Source organism: Aptenodytes patagonicus, chromosome 1 (genome assembly GCF_965638725.1).
Source record: "Aptenodytes patagonicus chromosome 1, bAptPat1.pri.cur, whole genome shotgun sequence".
NCBI classification, from domain to species: domain Eukaryota; kingdom Metazoa; phylum Chordata; class Aves; order Sphenisciformes; family Spheniscidae; genus Aptenodytes; species Aptenodytes patagonicus.
Window position 1 is genome coordinate 87,623,085 of NC_134949.1, and position 7,049 is coordinate 87,630,133.

Genomic DNA, 7,049 nt, shown 5'->3' on the forward strand with positions numbered 1-7,049 from the left:
CAGCACTGGATGAAATGAGCAGAACAGAAAGAAACACTAAAAGCTTGCAAGTTTGCAAACAGGAAGTCTGAGAACTCTGTATTTGAAAAACAGCTTGAGTTTTCCCAAGTGAATGTTAAATCATTCAGCCAAAAAAAGAGACTAAGATAGGTGCAGCAGAATATCCTGTCTTCTTGTTTCCCTCCGCTTCTCTCATTCTGGGCTGCCTGGGCAATGGAGCTGCCGCTACAGGTTACAAGTTAGAGCTGCTCATTTGCACAGCTGATGCAAAGGAGCTGCATCACAGCCCTGAAACAGTGAAACAAAGGGGCCTGGTGTTGATAATCTGCCTGCAGTTATGGCCCCATTGTTTCTTCCATTGTGAGACACAGGCTATGGGTTACTGTCTCCTAACTGTTATGATTGTTTGTGTGACTCCAAAGCTTTTAAACAGGATTTTGAAATCAGCTATCTGCCCTCAAATGCATCATTCTCTATTTGAATGTGAAATAATAACTGCTTGCATGTTGATATGTATAAAAGAATTTACACCATCCTGAGGTACTTCCTTTGCAGTAAGAGTTTCAAAGCTGGTTCACAGGTTCACCTCTGAACAAACGTGCCAGAACCAAACGAGTAAGTGTTACCAAGGATGCCGTTCTTTAACCTAGAATTGAAGTCCTTCAGCAGGATCCTTCTCCTCTGGACAGTGGGGCAGCCAAAAATTGTGTTGCTGTATATGCAGCTGCTGAAGCTCTGCGGAGTTTCTCCTCAGACTGCCTCCAAACTTGTGGTGGAAATTAAAATTTGTGCTGCCTTAAGCTCTGTACATGTTCCCTTCTGAGAGCTAATTGCTCCTGTGGGGTCATCTGAGTGTAGGTTGCTTGCAAGCAGTTCGCGTATGCCCAACTATAACTTCCAGCGTAAGTAAGGGGAGCAAAAAAACAGGAAGTAAGAACAGTGATGTGATGTGTGTGTTACACAATTTTGAAAAGAGGAGGAATATATTTTTGCAGTTAATGATTGTACACAGGGATTTAAAGATTTCATCTTTTATGCAATATTTTCTGAATGAAATTTGGATCTAGCATCTATAAGTCATGCCAAATGTAATTCTTACTTTAAACACCATGGATTGAAGGACAGTCACCTGGTGTTCTGTCAGTCAAGAGTCATGATCCATCAATGCATCAAGCCCAGCCATGAGCTGAGAGCCGAGTCAGTGTGAGGAATCTGCTCCAGGAAAGTTTTCTGAAGAACCTGTATCAGGTTGCAGCACCTATTGCAGCAATGCAACACGGCACTGTTCAGAAATAAGGTGGATGGTTGTGGGGATAGGCAGCCTGACGACAAGCATTGCGGAGTTTGACCTTGACGACCGAGCCTTGTGTCCGTGAGAAGAGAACAATAAGTAAGAAGAAACTGCTGTGTTCATAGAAGACTAGCCTATGTGCTTGTGTCTAGATGCACGTGATCAAAAGGCTGTACCCTATCAGTAAGCCGCTGATAGCATGTGAACACTTGAGTTTTGTATAAGAGGAGAGCTTAATGTATAATAAAGGTCTTTGGTTGCCTCCAGCCAGAGTCCGTGCCTTAATCCCCACAGGTGGTTAATGTGTAATCATCTCCCTGTTTCTGGGTAGACAAGATCTGACCTTAAGCCCAAGTTTTATATTCTGTGGTTACCCAAACATGCCTGAACTTGGTCTGCAGACATTTCTAACCAAGCAGAGAAAAGTTCAGTCTGTTTATGTATCACCTCTTAGTTACACCTATGGTGTTCAAGCCTTCTTCTCTAGACATCTCCTTTCGGTATATCACAGGTTACAAGCCTTCCTTATGCAGCATTCTGTTCAAATGTCCATTTGCACTTCACTGTGGATTAGTAATAATCCCCTCTGTGGAGGTTTTTACTGATTGTTTATTTTGGAAGCAGTCTTTTTACTCTGTATTAGTACCATGCCTAGTTTAACAGGGCTTGGGGACTCCAGATCCTGTTTATCCCTGTGTTGACAGGCAGATTGAGATGCCAACGCTCTAGTCTTTCCTGAGCAAGAGTGTCATGCAGTACTTTTTTATAGGGATGCACATAGAATCATAGAATCACAGAATCATAGAATCATTAAGGTTGGAAAAGACCTCTAAGATCATCGAGTCCAACCGTCAACCCAACACCACCATGTCCACTAAACCATGTCCCTAAGTGCCTCATCTACACGTCTTTTAAATACTTCCAGGGATGGTGACTCAACCACTTCCCTGGGCAGCCTGTTCCAACATTTAACCACTCTTTCAGTAAAGAAATTTTTCCTCACGTCCAATCTAAACCTCCTCTGGCACAACTTGAGGCCATTTCCTCTCATCCTATCGCTAGTTACTTGGGAGAAGAGACCGACACCCACCTTGCTACAACCTCCTTTCAGGTAGTTGTAGAGAGTGATGAGGTCTCCCCTCAGCCTCCTTTTCTCCAGGCTAAACAACCCCAGTTCTCTCAGACGCTCCTCATAAGACTTGTTCTCCAGACCCTTCACCAGCCTCGTTGCCTTTCTCTGGATCCACTCTAACACCTCAATGTCCTTCTTGTAGTGAGGGGCCCAAAACTGAACACAGTATTCAAGGTGCGGCCTCACCAGTGCCGAGTACAGGGGCGCAATCACTTCCCTACTCCTGCTGACCACACTATTTCTGATACAGGCCAGGATGCCATTGGCCTTCTTGGCCGCCTGGGCACACTGCCGGCTCATGTTCAGCCGGCTGTCGACCGACACCCCCAGGTCCTTTTCCGCCAGGCAGCTTTCCAGCCACTCTTCCCCAAGCCTGTAGCGCTGCATGGGGTTGTTGTGGCCAAAGTGCAGGACCCGGCACTTGGCCTTGTTGAACCTCATACAATTGGCCTGGGCCCATCAATCCAGCCTGTCCAGGTCCCTCTGCAGAGCCTTCCTACCCTCAAGCAGATCAACACTCCCGCCCAACTTGGTGTCATCTGCAAACTTACTGAGGGTGCACTCCATCCCTTCATCCAGATCATTGATAAAGATATTGAACAAGACCAGCCCCAAAACTGAGCCTTGGACCGGCCGCCAACTGGATGTAACTCCATTCACCACAACTCTCTGGGCCCGGCCGTCCAGCCAGTTTTTTACCCAGCGCAGAGTACACCTGTCTAAGCCATGAGCCGCCAGCTTCTCTAGGAGAATGCTGTGGGGGACGGTGTCAAAGGCCTTACTGAAGTCCAGGTAGACCACATCCACAGCCTTTCCCTCATCCACTAGACGGGTCACCTGGTCATAGAAGAAGATCAGGCTGGTCAAGCAGGACCTGCCTCTCATGAATCCATGCTGGCTGGGCCGGATCCCCTGGTTGTCCCGCCCATGCCTTGTGAGCGCCCTCAAGATGAACCGTTCCATAATCTTCCCCAGCACCGAGGCCAGGCTGACAGGCCTGTAGCTCCCCGGATCCTCCTTCCGGCCCTTCTTGTAGATGGGCGTCACATTGGCAAGCCTCCAGTCGTCCGGGACCTCCCCTGTTAACCAGGACTGCTGATAAATGATGGAGAGTGGCTTGGTGAGCTCTTCCGCCAGCTCCCTCAGCACTCTTGGGTGGATCCCATCCAGCCCCATAGACTTGTGAGCGTCCAGGTGGTGTAGCAGGTCATTGACTGCTTCCTCTTGGATTATGGGGCGTTCATCCTGCTCGCCGTCCCTGTCTTCCAGCTCAGGGGGCCGAGTACCCTGAGGATAACTGGTCTGCCTGTTAAAGACTGAGGCAAAGAAGGCATTAAGTACCTCAGCCTTTTCCTCATCCTCGGTGGTAATGTTCCCCCCCACATCCAATAAAGGATGGAGATTCTCCTTGGCTCTCTTTTTGTCATTAATATATTTGTAAAAACATTTTTTGTTGTCTTTAACGACAGCGGCCAGATTGCGTTCTAGCTGGGCTTTTGCCTTTCTCATTTCCTCTCTGCATGACCTAACGAGATCCCTGTACTCTTCTTGAGTTGCCTGCCCCTTCTTCCACAAGCGATAAACTCTCCTTTTTTTCCTGAGTCCCAGCAAAAGCTTCCCGTTCAGCCAGGCCGGTCGTCTTCCCCACCCGTTCTTCTTATGGCACATGGGAACAGCCTGCTCCTGCGCCTTTAAGACTTCCTTCTTGAAGATCATCCAGCCTTCCTGGACCCCTTTGCCCTTCAGGACTGTCTCCCAAGGGACTCTCTCAACCAGCGTCCTGAACAGGCCAAAGTCCGCCCTCCGGAAGTCCATGGTTGCGGTTTTGCTGGCCCCCCTCCTTACTTCACCAAGAACCGAGAATGCTATCATTTCATGGTTGCTAAGCCCAAGATGGCCTCCGACCACCACATCTCCCACCAGTCCTTCTCTGTAAACAGCAGGTCGAGCGAGGCACCTCCCCTGGTAGGCTCACTTACCAGCTGTGTCAGGAAGTTGTCTTCCACACACTCCAGGAACCTCCTAGACTGCTTCCTCTCTGCCGTGTTGTATTTCCAGCAGACATGCGGGAAGTTGAAGTCCCCCACGAGAACAAGGGCTAGCGATTGAGAAACTTCTGCCAGCCGCTTGTAGAACACTTCATCCGCCTCTTCATCCTGGTTGGGTGGTCTATAACAGACTCCCAGCAGGATATCTGCCTCGTTGGCCTTCCCCCTCATCCTTACCCATAAACACTCAACCGTACCATCATCACAATCGATGATGTCTGCTGGAAATACAACACGGCAGAGAGGAAGCAGTCTAGGAGGTTCCTGGAGTGTGTGGAAGACAACTTCCTGACACAGCTGGTAAGTGAGCCTGCCAGGGGAGCTCTATACAATCGAAACACTCCCTAACATACAGGGCCACCCCACTGCCTCTCCTTCCTCGCCTGTCCCTTCTGAAGAGTTTATAGCCATCCATTGCAGCACTCCAATCGTGGGAGTTGCCCCACCATGTTTCTGTGATGGCAACTAAGTCGTATCTATCCCGCTGCACAATGGCTTCCAGCTCCTCCTGTTTGCCGCCCATGCTGCGTGCATTGGTGTAGATGCACTTGAGCTGGGCTATCGATTTTGCCCCTAGCATCAGCATGCCACCACTAACACATGTGAGAAGTACAGTAGGAAATGCCAGGGAGGGTGTTGCATTCTTCTGAGATGCCTCTTAAAGCCTGCCACAAGGGCAGGGGTGAGGATGATCAGAGAACATGATTTCAAGGGCAGGGCTAGCTGAGCAGTGTAGAAATTGCCTGCTAGTCTGCAGTGCACTGCACCCCAAGAGCAACTAGACCCCTCACCCCCAAAATAAAGAAAAGCCCCTCTCTGGTGACTAGGAGAACCAGAGACAGACAGGAGTATGAGCTGGTTAAAATCACAGAGTAACATCAACTTCGGGAGGTAATGTAATCTTTTCTTTGCCCAAGAGAAACAGAGGGAAAACTCAGTGATAACAATTATCTGATTCAGAGATATCCTGGCTGTAAATAAACTTTCAATTATATATGCCAAGAAAATAAGAGAATGACTTCTTTCTTCTTCAGGAAATGGCATTTTTCACAAAGGAAATATCAAAGTATCATTAAGTGTATTTCCTAGGAAAGATAATTAGAGACATCCTAAATAATCTCTCTCCTATTAACAGTGCCTATGTAATGTTATTATTATGCTGAGATGCTGAAAGGGATCTCTCAGACATGACCAAGGCAATTCAAGAGGACTTCCAAAATAATTTCTTCCACAAATTGGTTTGGGCAGAAGATTACATTTGCCCCTTGATTTGCCACTCCAAAAGGTATTAATTTTGGAGAGTTGCATTAACACAGGGAACAAAAACATAATGTGCATTGGTGTTTTGCAGCTTTGTTGTATATTGCACAAAGCGTTGTGCTTGGGCCTTCTGGAAGAAGTCTAATGGTGACAATACGGAGCTCTGCACAGTCTAATTTACCTTATTGAGAATTCTGAAAACACCGCATACTGCATACCCACTGATACCATTGCTACAGTCCACATTTGAATATACCAGTGCTTGCTTTCCCCCTCCCAATACACTATCATCTCCTTTCTTTGGACACAGCTGGCTTTATCTGGAGAGTGCTCAGTGTTACCAAGTTATTTTGGCCTAGAGTAAGGAGAATGCTCCATGTTCTTTGAATTGAATTTTGAAATCCCATTAACAGAAGATCTTTGGTGACTAGAGCAATGAAACCTGAAATTGGCTGCAAAGCAGTAAGAAGTGTCCCAAAACACATGGAGCCTGAGCTATCACCATTGCATCTGCCCACATGAGCCTAGCAGAGGAACACAAGTGGCTGATACGTCGGCACAGTCTGCAGTGCTTGTTTCAAAATGGGAACAAAGCCCAGCAGGTGATAGCGCAGCATGTTCTGGGCTTTATTTTTAGCTATAAATACAAGAAAATCATGGCAAACAGGAACCCAGCACAGAGCTAGATAAACATCGCAATGCGGAGCTGCGTGACAGCTGTCATAATACACGGCTCGGAGAGTGCAGCTGCTGTTAGACAGCGATAACGCAGAACTGCAACTGTGTGCTCTCTAGGTAAACTTGCACATGGCAAAACAGTTCTTGAAATAGCTAGTGATCCCACATCTGCAAGAAGGCCTTGCATAGTTCATATTCCAAAATGCAATTATTTTGAAGTTGACTCTGTCGTGTAGCTTTTAATGTAGCTTTGGAGGCAAAGAGTAAACATACGGAGTCACAATCCTGCAGGAACGCTCAACAGTAGGTCATTCTCCAGGCTGCTCTGGGGCTTGCATCTGAACTACAGGTGCTTCAGCAACCCTTCTCCTGTAGCTTGCCGCTTCTTGCAGCTTGCATCTTCATCCTCCGTTTGCCTCTTTGCCCTATGAAAGATCTAGTTTGTGTCCTGTGATGCCCATGGAATAGGTGAAGGACAAAGAAGGGCCTGCTGGAATTCCTCGCATGCTTGTAGCAGTGATAACCCCTGGCACTGCTTGGTGTGTTGGAGGGCCCTGAGCTACCTGATCTAGCATTTAAGTCTGGCCTATGGTAGACCATACCACGTGGTGACTCTCGAGATTGTTACAATGGTAAAACG

The 7,049-nt window shown here is 47.5% G+C and overlaps 1 protein-coding gene across 1 annotated transcript in view; it reads right to left on the reverse strand.

Moving 5' to 3' along the window:
* LOC143158657 (olfactory receptor 10AC1-like) overlaps positions 1 to 7,049 on the reverse strand; it is a 33,397-nt gene that overhangs the window by 24,807 nt on the left and 1,541 nt on the right. The gene's annotated exons all lie outside the window — the stretch shown is intronic.